Raw genomic sequence first — 21,153 nt, 5'->3', positions numbered from 1 at the left:
GTCTCAATTCCAGCCAATTTTGTGTTGAAAAGTCAAATGGCGCTCCTTCCCTTCTGAGCTTTGCCATGCACCGAAACAGTGGTTTATCCCCACATATGGAGTATCGGTGTACTCAGGACAAATTGTACAACAACTTTTGGGTCCAATTTCTCCTGTTACCCTTGGTAAAATAAAACAAATTGGATCTGAATTAATATTTTGTGAAAAAAAGTCAAATGTTCATTTTTTTTTCAAACTTTCCAAAAATTTCTGTGAAGCACCTGAAGGGTTAATACACTTCTTAATTGTGGTTTTGAGCACCTTGATTTTTTAGAATGGTGTCACTTTTTGGTATTTTCTATCATATAGACCCCTCCAAGTGACTTCAAATGTGATGTGGTCCCTAAAAAAAATGGTGTTGTGAAAATGAGAAATTGCTGGTCAACTTTTAACCCTTATAACTCCCTAACAAAAAAAAATGTCGGTTCCATAATTGTGCTGATGTAAAGTAGACAGGTGGGAAATGTTGTTTCACAAATACATGCAAATAATATCAAAGACATTTTACGAGTATCATGAAGTACAACATATCACGAGAAAACAATGTCAGAATCACCGGGATGCGTTGAAACACTCCAGAGTTATAACTTCGTAAAGGGACAGTGGTCAGAATTGTAAAAGTTGGCCCAGTTATTAACGTGCAAACCAGCCTCAGGGGTAAAGGGGTTAAAGCAGCGTAATGAGAAAAAATTCAAAATGCCAGAATCATGGTTGTTTGGTCACTACAATATTGCATTAAAAGTTATGGCTCTGGGAAGAAGGGGAGCAAAAAACAAAAATGCAAAAACGAAAATACATCTGTTTAAGCCACTTTGATTTTAAAACGGTTGCACATGCATTGCAAACCTAAAAAAGGATTTAACAGATTCCAGGGGGATCTCAGAGTGTTATACACATATTTTCCAAGCATTTACAGGCCCTTTTTATAGTGCAATTCATCACAAATTGAATTTATAGGAAAAGTCTGCTAAGCTGGTGAATTCCAATTTCAAAAGATCGAAAATCAGTCTGTAAAAATCAATTGACAAACAAACTGACAACATTGAAGGAAAAATAAAAATAAGACAACTAAATCATGTGAATATATAAGTGTCAATTCCCTGTTATAATTAGAGATGTGGTTGTGTTCAGAAATAGCCAATCGCATTTAAAATCATGATAAATTTCCCCCCTCCAAATCAATTTTTCGGCTAGTAAATTTCCTGTGAATCACATTATTAACCCCTTCATGACCTTGGGATTTTCCGTTTTTCCGTGTTGCTTTTTCGCTCCCCTCTTTCCCAGAGCCATAACTTTTTTATTTTTTCATCAATATGGCCATGTGAGGGCTTATTTTTTTGCAAAACAAGTTGTACTTTTGAACGACATCATTGGTTTTAGCATGTTGTTTACTAGAAAACGGGAAAATACTTCCAAGTGCGGTGAAATTGCAAAAAAAGTGCAATCCCACACTTGTTTTTTGATTTGCTTTTTTGCTAGCTTCACTAAATGCTAAAACTGACCTGCCATTATGATTCTCCAGGTCATTGTGAGTTCATAGACACCAAACATGTCTAGGTCCTCTTTTATCTAAGTGGTGAAAAAAAATTCCAAACTTAGCAGAAAAAAAAAAAATGCACCATTTTCCGATACCCGTAGCATCTCCATTTTTCATGATCTGGGGTCGGTTGAGGGCTTATTTTTTGCGTGTTGAGCTGGCATTTTTATTGATATGTTCTTTTGATTGCCCGTTATTGCGTTTTAATGCAATGTCGTGGCGACCAAAAAAATGTAATTCTGGCGTTTCAAATTTTTTTATCGCTACTCCGTTTAGCAAACAGGTTAATCCTTTTTTTATTGATAGATCAGTCGATTCTGAACACGGCGATACCAAATATGAGTAGGTTTGATTTTTTTTTAATTGATTTATTTTGGATGGGGCGAAAGGGGGTTGATTTAAACTTTTAGATATTTTTTTTCACATTTTTTTAACTTTTTTTACTTTTGCCATGCTTCAATTGCCTCCATGGGAGGCTAGAATCTGGCACAACTCGATCGCCTCTGCTACATAGCAGCGATCATCAGATCACTGCTATGTAGCTGAATTGCAGGTGTGCTATGAGCGCCGACCACAGGGTGGCGCTCACAGATAGCCGGGATCAGTAACCATAGAGGTCTCAAGTACCTCTATGGTTACTATGCAGAAGCATCGCTGACACCCAATCATGTGACGGGGGTCAGCGATGGGCTTATTTCCGTCTGGATGGCTGGAAGCGCCGGTTAAATGCCGCTGTCAGCGTTTGACAGCAGCATTTAACTAGTTAATAGCGGCAGGTGAATCGCGATTTCACCCGCCACTATTGCGGGCCCATGTCAGCTGTTCAAAAGCCCTGCATCAAAGAGGGGGATCTGACCTCGGACATACTATCCTGTCCGAGGTCAGAAAGGGGTTAAAAAGCCTAACTGAACAGGAAATACCTGTATAACACTCAGAGCTCTCCAGGAACTACATTGAACTTATTTTGAGCTTTTTATGCAAAAACAACCTTATTAATGTCCAAGTGACATTAACCTATCTGGCTAGGGAAAAATGGATGATAATCAACAGGGGCTTTTAGGTGGCATCTATGGGTCTAATATTGGATTACTACAAGGAGGAAGTGTGCTAAAAATATATATTTTTAACAGTGGGCATGATAGATAGATAGATAGATAGATAGATAGATAGATAGATAGATAGATAGATAGATAGATAGATAGATAGATAGATATGTTTAAATTTCAGGATTGCAGAGATATTTATTTAGGATGGAAAAAAATAATATGGCTTTCTGTTGCGCAATGCAAAGCAAACTTTCTATTACACATAAGCCTTGATTTCAGGATTTTGGTTTAGTAACAAAATTAGCACTGAGGTGTTTAATACTGACATCTTTTTTGCAGCATATGAATAATAAAAAAGGCTGTCTATTAAGGTAATTAAACTGTAGCATATCACAATTTAATCAGTTCCCAGTCAAACTAAGTGACTATGCAAGTACAGCACTTCTCAATATCACTTGAATATTTGAAATATTATTTATGTGCTCAGACTACCACTCTAATTTGATCGGCGAATGGACACAGACAACTGAATGATATTTTGTTATACAGTAGGGAAAAAAAGCATTTAGTCAGCCACCAATTGTGCAAGTTCTCCCACTTAAAAAGATGAGAGAGGCCTGTAATTGGCTTAATTGGTAGACCACAACTATGAGAGTCAAAATAATGTTGGATTTGGCAAGATTTATTTTGCAAATTATGGTGGAAAATAAGTATTTGGTCAATAACATAACAAAATTTCATCTCAATATTTTGTTATTACCGTAATCTGATATGACCTGGTGGTTAAGAGGCCACACTGATATGACCTGGTGGCTAAAACGCAACATGGGACGAGCTCTGAGGAGGTGGAATCTCTACTGACCGCAGTCCCTAATCCTAACAACAACACTAGTAATAGCCGTGGGATGTTCCTGACTCTCCCTAGACACCTCTTCACTAGGGTTGAGCGAAACGGGTCGATCATTTTCAAAAGTCGCCGACTTTTGGCTAAGTCGGCGTCTCATGAAACCCGATCCGACCCCTGTGCTTGTCGGCCATGCGGTACGCGACTTTCGCGCCAAAGTCGCGTTTCAATGACGCGAAAAGCGCCATTTCTCAGCCAATGAAGGTGAACGCAGAGTGTGGGCAGCGTGATGACATAGATCCTGGTCCCCACCATCTTAGAGAAGGGCATTGCAGTGATTGGCTTGCTGTCTGCGGCGTCACAGGGGCTATAAAGGGGCGTTCCCGCCGACCGCCATCTTACTGCTGCTGATCTGAGCTTAGGGACAGGTTGCTGCCGCTTCGTCAGAAGCAGGGAGAGCGTTAGGCAGGGTCCACTAACCACCAAACCGCTTGTGCTGCAGCGATTTCCACTGTCCAACACCACCTTCGGTGTGCAGGAACAGTGGAATCTATTTTTTTTTTTTTTTCCCCTCAGCGCTGTAGCTCATTGGGCTGCCCTAGAAGGCTCCGTGATAGCTGTATTGCTGTGTGTACGCCACTGTGGAAACCAACTGCTTTTTTCAAAGCACATATCCTCTTGTTCCTTCCTTTCTGCACAGCTATCTTTTTTGTTTGTCCACACTTTTTATTTAATTTGTGCATCAGTCCACTCCTATTGCTGCCTGCCATACCTGGCTTACATTACTGCAGGGAGATAGTAATTGTAGGACAGTTTTTTTTTTTTTTTGTTTTTTTTTTGTGGGAGATTAAGATTGGCATTTCTGCTACAGTGCCATCCCTGTGTGTGCCATCTCTCACTGAGTGGGCCATAGAAAGCCTATTTATTTTTTCCGTGATTTGTGTTCTAAAATCTACCTCAACACAGAAACACTACATCAATCAGTGGGAGAAAAATATTGGCCTCAGTCAGGGCTTGTGTGCCACTGCTGTGTGTGCGCTATCATTCAGTGGGCTATAGCAAGCCTATATTTTTTTTTTTTTTTTTTTTTTAATATTATTTGGTTTCAAAAGTCTCCCTGAAAAAAAAAAAAAACCTAAAAAAACAGTGGGAGAGTAATATTGCCCTTTCAGCTTGTGTGCCAGTCTTGACTCCTGGGTGTGCCACCTCTCTCCCTCTCATTCAGTGGGCCATAGAAAGCCTATTTATTTTTTTTTTTAAATATTATTGGGTTTCTAAAGTCTCCCTGAAAAAAACAAAAAATACATAAAAAAACAGTGGGAGAGTAATATTGCCCTTTCAGCTTGTGTGCCAGTCTTGACTCCTGGGTGTGCCACCTCTCTCCCTTTCATTCAGTGGGCCATAGAAAGCCTATTTTTTTTTTTTTAATATTATTTGGTTTCTAATTCTCCCTGAAAAAAAAAAAAAAACCTAAAAAAACAGTGGGAGAGTAATATTGCCCTTTCAGCTTGTGTGCCAGTCTTGACTCCTGGGTGTGCCACCTCTCTCCCTCTCATTCAGTGGGCCATAGAAAGCCTATTTATTTTTTTTTTTAAATATTATTGGGTTTCTAAAGTCTCCCTGAAAAAACAAAAAATACATAAAAAAACAGTGGGAGAGTAATATTGCCCTTTCAGCTTGTGTGCCAGTCTTGACTCCTGGGTGTGCCACCTCTCTCCCTTTCATTCAGTGGGCCATAGAAAGCCTATTTATTTTTTCCGTGATTTGTGTTCTAAATTCTACCTCAACACAAAAACACTACATCAATCAGTGGGAGAAAAATATTGGCCTCAGTAAGGGCTTGTGTGCCACTGCTGTGTGTGCTATCTCTCATTCAGTGGGCTATAGCAAGCCTATTTTTTTTTTTTTTTTTTTTTTTTTTAATATTATTTGGTTTCTAAAGTCTCCCTGAAAAAAAAAAAAAACCTAAAAAAACAGTGGGAGAGTAATATTGCCCTTTCAGCTTGTGTGCCAGTCTTGACTCCTGGGTGTGCCACCTCTCTCCCTCTCATTCAGTGGGCCATAGAAAGCCTATTTATTTTTTTTTTTAAATATTATTGGGTTTCTAAAGTCTCCCTGAAAAAAACAAAAAATACATAAAAAAACAGTGGGAGAGTAATATTGCCCTTTCAGCTTGTGTGCCAGTCTTGACTCCTGGGTGTGCCACCTCTCTCCCTTTCATTCAGTGGGCCATAGAAAGCCTATTTTTTTTTTTTTTAATATTATTTGGTTTCTAATTCTCCCTGAAAAAAAAAAAAAAACCTAAAAAAACAGTGGGAGAGTAATATTGCCCTTTCAGCTTGTGTGCCAGTCTTGACTCCTGGGTGTGCCACCTCTCTCCCTTTCATTCAGTGGGCCATAGAAAGCCTATTTTTTTTTTTTTTAATATTATTTGGTTTCTAATTCTCCCTGAAAAAAAAAAAAAAACCTAAAAAAACAGTGGGAGAGTAATATTGCCCTTTCAGCTTGTGTGCCAGTCTTGACTCCTGGTTGTGCCACCTCTCTCTCTCTAATTGTGGGCCATAGAAAGCCTTTTTTTTTTTTTTTTAATATTATTTGGTTTCTAAAGTCTCCCTGAGAAAAAAAAATAAATAAATTAGGTGGGAGATTAATATTGACATTAGTGCTTGAGTGACAGTCCTGCGTGTGTGTCATCTCTGTGATTTTGTGCCACAGAAAACAGAGTGTGTAACATTGTGCCTGATTTTCCTTGTGGTCTCACCAACCTGTTAAGGGATATTGAAATCATACTGAAGTTATAGCTCACCGTGTAAGTTGTTTGATAGCAACAAATAAAGTTACTTTGGTTAAGATTTTAAAACAATGAGGAAGTCTGGTGCAAGAGGTCGTCGTGGGCGTTCATTGTCAGCTGGTAATGATGGTAGTGGTAGTGGAGCATCAGGTGGTCGTGGGGATAAAAATATTCCACCTAAGTCTGGAGCTGTGGAGCCAGTTTCGTCGTCAGGCTACACAAGGCCTCGAACGCTCTCTTTTCTGGGAGTAGGAAAACCGCTTTTAAAGGCGGAGCAGCAACAGCAAGTTTTGGCTTACATTGCAGACTCAGCCTCTAGCTCTTTTGCCTCCTCTTCCGAAACTGGTAAATGTAAAAGCAGCGCGTCGCTTGTGGATGTTCACGGTCAGGGACAAGTCGCTTCCTTGTCCTCCTCAGCAAAAACTACAACAAGAGAGAAGGATGCAGCAGGCGACACAACGGGTCACTCCATGGAGCTCTTTACACATACCGTCCCTGGCTTAGAAAGTGAAACATTTAACAGGCCATGCCCATTACAAGTATATTCTGACATGGAGTGCACTGATGCACAGCCACAGCCAGAGTACTATGCTGCTCCTTTGACTCAGACCACCACATTGCCCTCTCAGGGTACAGATCCACAATCAGACCCTGATGAGACTATGTTGCCCCGCCACGAACGCTATACCACCGACCGACACAGTGACACAGACGAAGTTGCACACGAGCTCGAAGAGGAGGTAATAGATGACCCAGTTATTGACCCCGATTGGCAGCCATTGGGGGAACAGGGTGCAGGCGGCAGTAGTTCAGAAGCGGAGGTGGAGGAGGGGCCGCAGCAGGCATCAACATCGCAACAGGTTCCATCTGCCGGGCCCGTATCTGGACCAAAACGCGTGTCAAAGCCAAAACCTGTTGGAGCACAGCGTTGCCATCCGGTTAAAGCTCAGTCTGCAATCCCTGAAAAGGGATCAGAGTCTAGGAAGAGTGCAGTCTGGCATTTTTTTAAACAACATCCAACTGATCAGCGCAAAGTCATCTGTCAAAAATGTTCAACTAGCTTAAGCAGAGGTCAGAATCTGAAAAGTCTAAATACTAGTTGCATGCATAGACACTTAACCACCATGCATTCTCAAGCCTGGACTAACTACCAAACGTCCCTCAAGGTTGTAGCACCCTCGGCCAATGAAGCTAGTCAGCAACGCAACATCCCTTCCGTCACTGTAAGGCCACCATTTTCCGCACCACCGGCAGTATCTGTGCAGGTTTCTTTGCCAGCCAAAAGCAGTCAGGGTCAGGGAATCACCAGTTTTGTAGGAGGAAATATTGCATGTAGGGCACCGGCGGAAACAATACCGTCTCCAACCGTCTCTCAGTCTGCCATGTCCACCGGCACACCCGAAAGTTCCACGATCTACAGCTCTCCAGTCCAGCTCACCCTACATGAGACTCTGGTTAGAAAAAGGAAGTACTTATCCTCGCATCCGCGTACACAGGGTTTTAACGCCCACATAGCTAGACTAATCTCGTTAGAGATGATGCCCTACCGGTTAGTTGAAAGCGAAGCTTTCAAAGCCCTGATGGAGTACGCTGAACCACGATACGAGCTACCCAGTCGACACTTTTTTTCCAGAAAAGCCATCCCAGCCCTGCACCAGCATGTTAAACAGCGCATCGTCCATGCACTCAGGCAATCTGTGAGTACAAAGGTGCACCTGACTACAGATGCATGGACCAGTAGGCATGGCCAGGGACGTTATGTGTCCATCACGGCACACTGGGTGAATGTGGTGGATGCAGGGTCCACAGGCGACATCAATTTAGGGACAGTTGTGCCTAGCCCACGGTCTAGGAAACAGTTGGCTGTAGGCGTTCGCACCCCCTCCTCCTCCTCCTCGTCCTCCTGCAGAAGCTACAGCTCTTCCACAGAACGCAGTCGGCCAACCACTCCATCGGCAGATGACACTGTTGCACACCAGTTGTCCCATTATGGGCCAGCTACTGCCAAGCGTCAGCAGGCTGTATTGGCTATGAAGTGTTTGGGCGACAACAGACACACCGCGGAAGTTCTGTCCGAGTTCTTGCAACAAGAAACGCAGTCGTGGCTGGGCACAGTAGATCTTGAGGCAGGCAAGGTAGTGAGTGATAACGGAAGGAATTTCATGGCTGCCATCTCCCTTTCCCAACTGAAACACATTCCTTGCCTGGCTCACACCTTAAACCTGGTGGTGCAGTGCTTATTGAAAACTTATCCTGGGTTCTCCGACCTGCTCCTCAAAGTGCGTGCACTTTGCTCACATATCCGACGTTCGCCTGTACACGCCAGCCGTATGCAGACCTATCAGCGGTCTTTGAACCTTCCCCAGCATCGCCTAATCATAGACGTTGCAACAAGGTGGAACTCAACACTGCACATGCTTCAGAGACTGTGCGAACAGAGGCGTGCTGTTATTTATTTGTGGGAGGATACACGGGCAGGCAGTAGGATGGCAGACATGGAGTTGTCAGGTGTGCAGTGGTCGAAGATACAAGACATGTGTCAAGTCCTTCAGTGTTTTGAGGAATGCACACGGCTGGTTAGTGCAGACAACGCCGTAATAAGCATGAGCATCCCCCTAATGCGTCTGCTGATGCAAAGTTTGACGCACATAAAGGAGCAGGCGTCTGCACCAGAGGAAGAGGGAAGCCTTGATGACAGTCAGCCATTGTCTGGTCAGGGCAGTGTACAGGACGAGGTAGCGGGCGAAGAGGAGGTGGAGGACGAGGAGGATGATGGGGATGAGTATATTTTTAATGCGGAAACTTTCACGGGGGCACAGGAAATTGGTTGCGTGTCACGGCCGGGTTCTGGTTTTTTGAGGGACACAAGTGACGTAGATTTGCCTGCAACTGCCCCTCAACCAATCACAACCGGAGATTTGACAAGTGGAACTTTGGCCCACATGGCGGATTATGCCTTACGTATCCTACAAAGGGACACACGCATTACGAAAATGATGAACGATGACGATTACTGGTTGGCCTGCCTCCTTGATCCACGCTATAAAGGCAAATTGCAAAATGTTATGCCACATGAGAACTTGGAACTAATATTAGCAACCAAACAATCAACTCTTGTTGACCGTTTGCTTCAGGCATTCCCAGCACACAGCGCACGTGATCGTTCTCACACGAGCTCCAGGGGGCAGCAGACTAGGAGTGTTAGGGGTGCACACATCAGAAGTGGCGTTGGACAGAGGGGTTTTCTGACCAGGTTGTGGAGTGATTTTGCTATGACCGCAGACAGGACAGGTACTGCTGCATCAATTGAAAGTGACAGGAGACAACATTTGTCCAGTATGGTTACTAACTATTTTTCATCCCTTATCGATGTTCTCCCTCAACCGTCATTCCCATTTGATTACTGGGCCTCCAAATTAGACACCTGGCCAGAATTGGCAGAATATGCATTGCAGGAGCTTGCTTGCCCGGCAGCAAGTGTCCTATCAGAAAGAGTATTCAGTGCTGCAGGGTCAATATTAACCGAAAAAAGGACTCGTCTGGCTACCCAAAATGTTGACGATCTAACATTCATTAAAATGAACCACAACTGGATTTCAAAATCTTTTGCCCCACCTTGCCCGGCCGACACCTAGCTTTCCTATGAAAAGCTCTTGCCTGTGAATTACTTTTCTAATGTCTAATTTGCTGCTGCAGATTGTACAGCATACGACATGTTTACACCTCCCTAAATGGCCAAACTCCCCACACGGGGCCGTGGTATCGCGACTTGGCGCAAGCACCCGTGAGACTGCTGTTTGTCTGAAGAGGTGGGTGTGCTCGCTTTTGGTTGACGGCATTGCTACTGGGTCCCTCATAGTACAATGTAGTGTCTCTGGCGGTGGTGGTGCGCACCCAACGTCAGACACACCGTTGTAACATGAGTGGCCCTGGGGCGGTCCCGCCGGCCTCAAGAGAGTTCCCCCCTACCCCAGCTCAAACTGGGCTGTACTACGTGCAAAATTATGTCGCACAGCTCCACCAATCTTTAGTCTATTCGCTGACATCATTCAATGTCTGGCACTGACAATACAAATTTGTAGACATCTATGATGCAACTTAAAGTAGTCTGTGTCTGTGTCCTATATTGGCACCATTAAATAGTTACTGCCAAATTACTATGTCAGAAACACAGCAGATGAGCCCACCCCTGTACCTAAGTATGCCATCTTTTTTTTTGTTTTGGTTGTTTTGCGAGACATTAACATCTATTTATATTTTGGGAGTACTGGGACAGACACTCCTTGCACTACTCCTCCACTCAGCACCAAGCTGCCTGCCCGTGTATCCATGTAACCGCTGTAAAACTGCCATGAGCCTATTGTTTGTTATTTTAGGCCTTTGATAGCCTGTCTGCGGTCCCTACTCCTCCACTGACCACCAAGCTGCCTGCCCGTGTATCCATGTAACCGCTGTAAAACTGCCATGAGCCTATTGTTTGTTATTTTAGGCCTTTGAAGCCTTTCTGCGCTCCCTCCTTCCACTAGTCCTCCACTGACCAGACCACTGCTGCCCGTGTACCCCTGGAACCAATTTTAAAGTGCCTACAGCCAGCCCATTTTATTGTGTTAGGCCTTCGAAGCCTGTCTGCGGTCCATACTTCCACTAGGCCTCCACTGACCAGACCACTGCTGCCCGTGTACCCCTGGAACCAATTTTAAAGTGCCTACAGCCAGCCCATTTTATTGTGTTAGGCCTTCGAAGCCTGTCTGCGGTCCCTCCTTCCACTAGGCCTCCACTGACCAGACCACTGCTGCCCGTGTACCCCTGGAACCAATTTTAAAGTGCCTACAGCCAGCCCATTTTATTGTGTTAGGCCTTCGAAGCCTGTCTGCGGTCCCTCCTTCCACTAGGCCTCCACTGACCAGACCACTGCTGCCCGTGTACCCCTGGAACCAATTTTAAAGTGCCTACAGCCAGCCCATTTTATTGTGTTAGGCCTTCGAAGCCTGTCTGCGGTCCATACTTCCACTAGGCCTCCACTGACCAGACCACTGCTGCCCGTGTACCCCTGGAACCAATTTTAAAGTGCCTACAGCCAGCCCATTTTATTGTGTTAGGCCTTCGAAGCCTGTCTGCGGTCCATACTTCCACTAGGCCTCCACTGACCAGACCACTGCTGCCCGTGTACCCCTGGAACCAATTTTAAAGTGCCTACAGCCAGCCCATTTTATTGTGTTAGGCCTTCGAAGCCTGTCTGCGGTCCATACTTCCACTAGTCCTCCACTGACCAGACCACTGCTGCCCGTGTACCCCTGGAACCAATTTTAAAGTGCCTACAGCCAGCCCATTTTATTGTGTTAGGCCTTCGAAGCCTGTCTGCGGTCCCTCCTTCCACTAGGCCTCCACTGACCAGACCACTGCTGCCCGTGTACCCCTGGAACCAATTTTAAAGTGCCTACAGCCAGCCCATTTTATTGTGTTAGGCCTTCGAAGCCTGTCTGCGGTCCCTCCTTCCACTAGGCCTCCACTGACCAGACCACTGCTGCCCGTGTACCCCTGGAACCAATTTTAAAGTGCCTACAGCCAGCCCATTTTATTGTGTTAGGCCTTCGAAGCCTGTCTGCGGTCCATACTTCCACTAGGCCTCCACTGACCAGACCACTGCTGCCCGTGTACCCCTGGAACCAATTTTAAAGTGCCTACAGCCAGCCCATTTTATTGTGTTAGGCCTTCGAAGCCTGTCTGCGGTCCATACTTCCACTAGGCCTCCACTGACCAGACCACTGCTGCCCGTGTACCCCTGGAACCAATTTTAAAGTGCCTACAGCCAGCCCATTTTATTGTGTTAGGCCTTCGAAGCCTGTCTGCGGTCCATACTTCCACTAGTCCTCCACTGACCAGACCACTGCTGCCCGTGTACCCCTGGAACCAATTTTAAAGTGCCTACAGCCAGCCCATTTTATTGTGTTAGGCCTTCGAAGCCTGTCTGCGGTCCATACTTTAAATACTCCTCCACTCACCACCAAGCTGCCTGCCCGTGTATCCATGTAACCGCTGTAAAACTGCCATGAGCCTATTGTTTGTTATGTTAGGCCTTTGATAGCCTGTCTGCGGTCCTTACTTTAAATACTCCTCCACTCACCACCTAGCTGCCTGTGTATCCATGTAACCGATGTAAAACTGCCATGACTGCCTACTGTTTGTTATTTTAGGCCTTTGATAGCCTGTCTGCGGCCCCTACTTGCAATACTCCTCCACTGACCACAATGCTGCCTGGAGTGCCTGCCTGTGTATCCATGTAACCGATGTAAAACTGCCATGACTGCCTACTGTTTGTTATTTTAGGCCTTTGATAGCCTGTCTGCGGCCCCTACTTGCAATACTCCTCCACTGAGCACAATGCTGCCTGGAGTGCCTGCCTGTGTATCCATGTAACCGATGTAAAACTGCCATGACTGCCTACTGTTTGTTATTTTAGGCCTTTGATAGCCTGTCTGCAGCCCCTACTTGCAATACTCCTCCACTGACCACACCAATGCTGCCCGTGTACCCCTGGAACCTATTTAAAAGTTCATAGAGCCTAGTTATATATTTTATTTACTATTAATAAGGCCATGATGGACTACGCTGTACCACGCTACAAGCTAACCAGTCGACACTTCTTTTGCGAGAAAAGCCATCCCAACCCTCCACCAGCATGTAGAAGACCGCATTGTCCATGCACTCTGGCAATCTGTGAGTACAAAGGTGCACCTGACAACAGACGCATGGACCTGTAGGCATGGCCACGGAAGATTACGTGTCCATTACGGCGCAATGGGTTAATGTGGTGGATGCATGGTCCACAGGGGACAGCCTACTAAGTCTGTCTGCAGTCCCTAATTCAAATTGTCCTCCACTGTCTAAATCGGAACTTCCACCTTCTGGCTTTCGGCCTATAGTATCAGAAATTAAACTGCATTTGGCCTTCAACTTTGGTTAGGGCCTACTAACGGCTTCTGCCCCTCCCTGGTGTTGTCCTCAACTAAATAAAGCTGAGCTTCAACCTTCCGGCTCTCATTAAGTGGTTTTTAAAAAAAAAAAATTGGTGGTTAGGGCCTACTAACGGCTTCTGCCCCTCCCTGGTGTTGTCCTCAACTAAATAAAGCTGAGCTTCAACCTTCCGGCTCTCATTATGTGGTTTAAAAAAAAAAAATGGTGGTTAGGGCCTACTAACGGCTTCTGCCCCTCCCTGGTGTTGTCCTCAACTAAATAAAGCTGAGCTTCAACCTTCCGGCTCTCATTAAGTGGTTTTAAAAAAAAAATGGTGGTTAGGGCCTACTAACGGCTTCTGCCCCTCCCTGGTGTTGTCCTCAACTAAATAAAGCTGAGCTTCAACCTTCCGGCTCTCATTAAGTGGTTTTTAAAAAAAAATGGTGGTTAGGGCCTACTAACGGCTTCTGCCCCTCCCTGGTGTTGTCCTCAACTAAATAAAGCTGAGCTTCAACCTTCCGGCTCTCATTAAGTGGTTTTAAAAAAAAAAAAATTGGTGGTTAGGGCCTACTAACGGCTTCTGCCCCTCCCTGGTGTTGTCCTCAACTAAATAAAGCTGAGCTTCAACCTTCCGGCTCTCATTATGTGGTTTAAAAAAAAAAAATGGTGGTTAGGGCCTACTAACGGCTTCTGCCCCTCCCTGGTGTTGTCCTCAACTAAATAAAGCTGAGCTTCAACCTTCCGGCTCTCATTAAGTGGTTTTAAAAAAAAAATGGTGGTTAGGGCCTACTAACGGCTTCTGCCCCTCCCTGGTGTTGTCCTCAACTAAATAAAGCTGAGCTTCAACCTTCCGGCTCTCATTATGTGGTTTTAAAAAAAAAAAAAATGGTGGTTAGGGCCTACTAACGGCTTCTGCCCCTCCCTGGTGTTGTCCTCAACTAAATAAAGCTGAGCTTCAACCTTCCGGCTCTCATTAAGTGGTTTTAAAAAAAAAATGGTGGTTAGGGCCTACTAACGGCTTCTGCCCCTCCCTGGTGTTGTCCTCAACTAAATAAAGCTGAGCTTCAACCTTCCGGCTCTCATTATGTGGTTTTAAAAAAAAAATGGTGGTTAGGGCCTACTAACGGCTTCTGCCCCTCCCTGGTGTTGTCCTCAACTAAATAAAGCTGAGCTTCAACCTTCCGGCTCTCATTAAGTGGTTTTAAAAAAAAAAAAAATGGTGGTTAGGGCCTACTAACGGCTTCTGCCCCTCCCTGGTGTTGCCCTCAACTAAATAAAGCTGAGCTTCAACCTTCTGCTCCAAATTACCATTTTAAAAAATGCAATAGGCTTTTCCGGCCTACTAAAGGTGTCTGCCCCTCCCTGGTGTTGTCCTCAACTGAACAAAGCTGAGCTTCCACATTCTGGCTTTCGCCCTATACTATCAGATATTAAACTGCATTTGGCCTACTAGTGTGGTTAGGCCCTTGAAACAGTGTCTGCTGCTCTTGGGTTTGCTACTCCACTGAACAAAGCAATGCCGCCTGTTTAGTCCTGTTACCAATTTTGAACTGCATGTAGCCTACTTTATTCTTTGGCCCTATATCTGTTTCCTCCTCATCCTGCCCATTGCCCAGCCACTGCTAAATGAGTCTGCTGGTACATTGACCTAGACCACTACATTCCCCTTGTACTCTACACAGCCAGAATCTGACCCTGCTGAAAGTAAGGTTCCCCTTCCCGCATGTTATACCACCTTACACAGGGACAAAGAGGAAGGTGCAGATGAAAGTGCAGGTTCCTTCATCAGGTGGGGGGGCATACTCGTTGGCGACGTCACTGGCACAGGGCCCCTCAGAGTACGCAAAAGTGTCGCTGCTGGTGGGAGGCGCCCCCGCCATGCAAACACACCGCCGTACTTTGAGGGGCCCTGTGCCAGTGGCAATGCGAACGAGTGGGCCCCCCCTGCTTGCTCAGGATCACAGCACTTGCAACTTTTAAATACTTACCTTTCCCTGCAACACCGCCGTGACGTAGTCCGCATTTCCTGGGCCCACGAAAAACTTGAGCCAGCCCTACTCCCCCCACAACTTTCCCCCAATTCCTTATGCCCAACTATTATTATACAGTTAATTAAGATTGGCAAGCTTCAGAAACAAGAATGGATGTTTTTGGCATTAAAATGGGCACTGTAGGTGTTTTCCTGGCCTCCACTCACTGCCGACTATGCTTCCCCATTGACTTGCATTGGGTTTCGTGTTTCGGTCGATCCCCGACTTTTAGCGATAATCGGCCGACTGCACTCGACTCGACTCTGGACAAAATCGGGTTTCCCAAAACCCTACTCGATCTTAAAAAAATGAAAGTCGCTCAACCCTACTCTTCACAGCCTAAAAACTAACTACCCCTAAAGTAGGAAATATAAAGCTATCTTGCCTCAGAGAAAACCCCAAAAGGAAAGACAGCCCCCCACAAATATTGACTGTGAGTGGAGAGGGAAATGACGTACACAGAAATGAAATCAGATTTCAGCAAAGGAGGCCAATACTAAACTTGATAGACAGAGAGAAAAGGATACTGTGCGGTCAGTATAAAAAACTACAAAATCCACGCAGAGTTTACAAAAATGAACTCCACACCGACTCACGGTGTGGAGGGGCAAATCTGCAACCCCAGAGCTTCCAGCTAGCCTGAATATGACATAGTGACAAGCTGGACAAAAAGAGACAAATTTGCAGAGCAATAGAGTCCAAAACAAATGGACAAACAAGAACTAGCAAAAACTTATCTTTTGCTGACAAGGACAGGCCATGTGAGAAATCCAAGGAGAGAACCAAATCCAACCAAGAACATTGACAGCTGGCATGAACTAAAGCCCAGAGCAGGTTTAAATAACAAACCCAGGCAAGGCGATCAGTGAAGGCAGCTGCTACAGCTACCTAAAGGAGCAGCAGTTCCACTCGAAACCACCAGAGGGAGCCCAAGGGCAGAACTCACAAAAATACCATTAGCAACCACAGGAGGGAGGTCCAGAACGGAATTCACAACAGTAATCCTTTGTTGGCAATGACAGATGTTAAACGTTTTCTGTAAGTCTTCACAAGGTTGGGACACACTGTTGCTGATATGTTGGCCCATTCCTCCATGCAGATCTCCTCTAGAGCAGTGATGTTTTGTGCCTGGGCAACATGAACTTTCAACTCCCTCCAAAGGTTTTATATGGGATTGAGGTCTGGAGACTGGCTAGGCCACTCCAAGACCTTCATATGCTTCTTACAAAGCCACTCCTTCATTTACCTGGCAGTGTTCTTTGGATCATTATCATGCTGAAAGACCCATCCACATTTCATCTTCAATGCCCTTGCTGGTGAAGGGAGGTTTGCACTCAAAATCTCATGATACATGGCCCCATTCATTCTGTCATGTACACGGATCAGGTGTCCTGGTCCCTTTGCCGAAAAACAGCCTCAAAGCATGATGTTGCTACCCCCATGCTTCACAGTAGGTATGGTGTTCTTTGGATGCAACTCAGCATTCTGTCTCCTCCAACCCCTACAAGTTTTGTTTCTACCAAACAGTTCTAATTTGGTTTCATCAGACTATTTGACATTTTCCCAATATTCTTCTGGATAATCCAAATGCTCTCTAGCAAACTTCAGATTGGACTGGACATGTACTGGCTTAAGCAAGGGGACACGTCTGGCACTGTAGGATCTAAGTCCCTGGCGGCATAGTGTGTTACTGATAGTAGCCTTTGTTACTGTGGTTCCAGCTCTATACAGGTCATTGACTAGTTCTTCCCGTGTGGTTCTGGGATTCTTGCTCACCCTTCTTGTAATCATTTTGACCCCATGGGGTGAGATCTCTGCGTGGAGCCCCAGATCGAGGGAGATTATCAGTGGTCTTGTATGTCTTCCATTTTCTTATTTTTGCTCCCACATCAAGCTGCTTGCCTGGTGCAGGGCTACAATTTTGTTCCTGCTGTCCTTTGACAGCTCTTTGGTCTTCACTATAGTGGAGTTTGGAGTGTGACTGTTTGAGGTTGTGGACAGGTGTCTTTTATACTGATAACAAGTTCAAACAGGTGCCATTACAACAGGTAATCAGTGGAGGACAGAGAAGCCTCTTAAAGAAGTTACAAGTCTGCTAGAGCCAGAAATCTTGCATGTTTTTATTTGACCAAATTAATATTTTCCACCATAATTTGCAAAATAAATCTTGCCAAATCAGACATGGCAATTTTCTGGATTTGTTTCCTGATTTTGACTCTCATAGTTGTGGTCTACCTATGATGTAAATTACTGGACTCTCTCATCTTTTTAAGTGGGAGAACTAGCACAATGGGTGGCTAACTAAAAACTTTTTTCCCTACTGTATATCACATTTATTACATATGCTCCGTTTTTTCCTCCTTTATTCTCTTATCTGCTGTTGAGTGGTCTATGTATTGTTGGATATGTTGCCATGGGCAATTTCAACTCATGACCAGGATTGGTTGAGCTGTGGTAACCCTATGCTTCCTCTTGGGTATCACCTCAGCTGTGATCATGTTACCATCGCCTTGGTGCTTCCTGGAGATGCTTCTGATAGATGTGTGCTGCCGCGCATGCGTGATAGTTGTAACACGTCACTCAGATTGCGGTTATGTGACTGCTTCCTAGTGATGCGCACTTGCTTTGCCATGCACGGTCTGGTGTACACATCTGTGGAGGGCATGCTAGTGGGGGTAATTCCTTGGTCGCTATGGCATTGTTTGATGCAGTGTGTCCAATAGGTTTGAGATGGTCATGCTAAAAGTATGCCCTCACATTGCCTTTTTTGGGCATTCTTATGAGGATTGGACACACAGCTGCATCTGTTTGCATATGTATGACCAATTACACACTGATTGGATCTTTGTAACTATAACAACCGGTATGCTATCCCTGGATTGGATGATCATTATACACATCCCTTGTAAACAAGATTTGATTATTGTTGTTTTGTTACCTTTTCTGATTGCTATATAGTATACTGAGATATCCATGTGTTATTATGTGAGATTTTATCTTTTTATCACATTGTATCTGTGTTTGGTGTATTGTATATGAGGGGCTGTCCTGCATGGCGATTGGTGTTTTGTTGTAAACCACACTATATAAGGCCAGCCCTATGCTTGTTCATATACACTTGATAAAGACCTTTTTTGGGTCGAAACTAAAGATGAGCGGTGTTCGAGTCGAACTGTTCACCAATTTCAAATTCGAGCTGTTTTGGGCGGTGTTCGAGTCGTTCGACGAACCCGAACAATTTGCTTAAAATTTGGCTGTTCGAGTTTCTGTTTGATAACTGTTCGTTCATCAAAAGCCTAGCTTGATTTGCACACTAAAACTGTTTATCATTGTTAATGGACTGTTTCAGTGTATAGTGGGTGGGGGGAATAGATCTGTGCTGAAATAATGCCAATCTCCATTTTTTTTTTCTTTCCCGCATTTACAGAGGGGTGATGCAGTCTCTCAGCCTATCAGCAGTGCACACACACACAGCAATGTGCATGTGATGCACACAAGCAAGGGTATGTGTCATTGGCTGTGCATGTCCTTGCCCTATTGGAACCAGCCATTTGCCCCATCGCCACCATTTCCTCACTGCTGCAGCTTAGTGTTAGACGGCACCGCTGCTGCTGTGGGTGCTATACAGACTAAGAGTGTTTTATTGGAGCGAATTGTTAGAGAGATAGGTTTATGGAGTCGGGAGGAGTCAGGACTAGTGTTGAGCGATACCGTCCGATACTTGAAAGTATTGGTATCAGAAAGTATCGGCCGATACCGGCAAAGTATCGGATCTAATCCGATACCGATACCCGATACCAATACAAGTCAATGGGACACCAAGTATTGAACGGTATCCTGTATGGTTTCCAGGGTCTGAAGGAGAGGAAACTCTCCTTCAGGCCCTGGGATCCATATCAATGTGTAAAAGAAAGAATTAAAATAAAAAATAGGGATATACTCACCCTCCGACGCAGCCTGGACTTTACCGCCGTAACCGGGAGCCGTTGTACCTAAGAATGCGCGCTTGAACGGCCTTAGATGAGGTCACTGCGCTCTGATTGGTCCATAGCGGTCGCGTGACCGCTACGCGACCAATCACAATGCAGTGACGTCTTCTAAGGTATTTCAAGCGCTTGAAAGACCTTAGGTGACGTCACTGCTTTGTGATTGGTTCACGTAGCGGTCACGCAACCGCTACGGACCAATCAGAGTGCAGTGACCTCATCTAAGGCCCTTCAAGCGCGCATTCTTAGGTACAACGGCTCCCGGTTACGGCGGTAAAGTCCAGGAGCCGCCGGAGAGGTGAGTATATCCCTATTTTTTATTTTAATTCTTTATTTTACACATTGATATTAATCCCGATACCGATTCCCGATACCACAAAAGTATCGGATCTCGGTATCGGAATTCCGATACCCGCAAGTATCGGCCGATACCCGATACTTGTGGTATCGGAATGCTCAACACTAGTCAGGACTAGTTGTAATATCAGCCCTTTTCATGGTAGGTTACAGCAGTTCATAGCACTGTTTGCCAGGCAGGTCTGAGCCAGTACTGTGCAAGTGTTAGTCACAGCATTTGGTGTAATCTAGCTCAGCCAATCCTTTTGGGCTAGTAGCATTGTCTGATAGTCATCTGAGTAGACCGCCTGTGAAGCTAGCTACACCGCCTCTGTATCTCAATTTTTACTGCATCTAACCCAGTAAATTGTTTGGGGGTTTTGGGCTTAGTAGCAGTGTCTGCACGTCAGCAGAGTAGCCCGCCTGTGAAAGTAACTACACCGCCTGTGTATCTCTATTTTCACTGCATCTAATCCAGTTAATAGTTTAGGGCCTAGGAGCAGTGTCTGCACGTCAGCAGAGTAGCCCACCTGTGAAACAATCTATACCGCCTGTGTATCTCAATTTTTACTGCATCTAATCCAGTTAATAGTTTAGGGCCTAGGAGCAGTGTCTGCACGTCAGCAGAGTAGCCAGCCTGTGCAACAAACTATACCGCCTGTGTATCTCAATTTTTACTGCATCTAATCCAGTTAATAGTGTTGGGCCTAGGAGCAGTGTCTGCACTGTCCGACGAGCCCTGGTGCAATATGTTATGACGTATAGCCTGGGCCAACTAGCTCAAGAGTTGGGGCAAATCACACTGCAGGAGTGCTCTCAGATGATGGACCTATGCACCCTTCTGCACAGTTTTGAAATAGCAACGAAGATGTTTAGTGCTGACAATGCCATTATCAGCATGTCCATTCCAGTGATTTACATGCTGGATCACACCTTACAGAGTGTTCGGAGTCAGGTGGTAGAACAAGAGGAGGAGGAGGAACAGATGGAGTTGTATGCGGAAGGGATCATATCTCCAAGGTCAAGAAGGGTGGCAGCACCAAGGCGGCTGGCATTGGAGGCTGGGGGAGAGGGATTACCGAGGGCGCATGGCAGCAGCCAAGCTGTTGAGAAAGGTGCAGGAGGCGAGGAAGAAGTGGAGGATGAACTGGCGCTGGGCATGGAAGACTCATCAGATGAGGGAGACCTTGATCAAATTTCTGTTGTGCAAGGTTGGGGGGAGATGGCAGACGAAGGAAGCATGATTCTCACCTCACCACCACCAAGACAACAAGGACTTGGTCCTCCTGGATGCACAAGACACATGAGTTCCTTCTTGCTGCACTACCTGCAACATGACCCTCGGATTGTAAGAATCCGAAGTAATGCCGACTACTGGGTTGCCACACTCTTAGATCCCCAGTATAAAAGCTAATTTGGCAAAATAATTCCTGCCATAGAAAGGGATTCACGCATGCAGGAGTATCAGCAGAGACTATTACAGAATCTAACATCTGCTTTTCCACAAAACACCAGTGGTGCATGTAGTCAATCTCTGAGTTCTAACTTGCCAACCATGGGACTATCGAGTCATCACCCTAACCGTAACAG

Source organism: Ranitomeya variabilis, chromosome 6, assembly GCF_051348905.1.
Source record: "Ranitomeya variabilis isolate aRanVar5 chromosome 6, aRanVar5.hap1, whole genome shotgun sequence".
NCBI lineage: Eukaryota > Metazoa > Chordata > Amphibia > Anura > Dendrobatidae > Ranitomeya > Ranitomeya variabilis.
This window is presented reverse-complemented; position numbering follows the sequence as displayed.